General features: G+C 44.9%; 1 protein-coding gene across 1 annotated transcript in view; it reads left to right on the top strand.

Moving 5' to 3' along the window:
• LOC104275821 (GS homeobox 1-like) overlaps positions 1-267 on the top strand; it is a gene marked incomplete at its 5' end in the record, with an annotated part of 1,510 nt that overhangs the window by 689 nt on the left and 554 nt on the right.

The raw sequence follows: 267 nt of genomic DNA, 5'->3' as shown, positions 1-267 counted from the left end.
GCCCCCAGCCGCTAAATCGGTAATATCCAAAAGCCGGAGGACGAGGAGGGTCAGGGGCTGTTTGAGGTTTGGGTTGGTTTGTTTTTGTTGTTGTTTTTGGTTTTTCGCCCAAAATTTGTTCTCAGTTTTGTTTTGACTTCGTCTCTGCCGGACGCTCATCTGTGGTTGTATCGTTTCGTCCCCCTCCTTCCCGCCGGGAGATATTTATTTATTTATTTATGTGCAGAGAAACGACGATGGCGATGCTAATAATGATGATAACAATAA

Source organism: Apaloderma vittatum, unplaced genomic scaffold (genome assembly GCF_000703405.1).
Source record: "Apaloderma vittatum isolate BGI_N311 unplaced genomic scaffold, ASM70340v1 scaffold30206, whole genome shotgun sequence".
NCBI classification, from domain to species: domain Eukaryota; kingdom Metazoa; phylum Chordata; class Aves; order Trogoniformes; family Trogonidae; genus Apaloderma; species Apaloderma vittatum.
The sequence above is the reverse complement of the archived record's forward strand: the minus strand, read 5'-3'. Positions and strand labels throughout refer to the sequence as shown.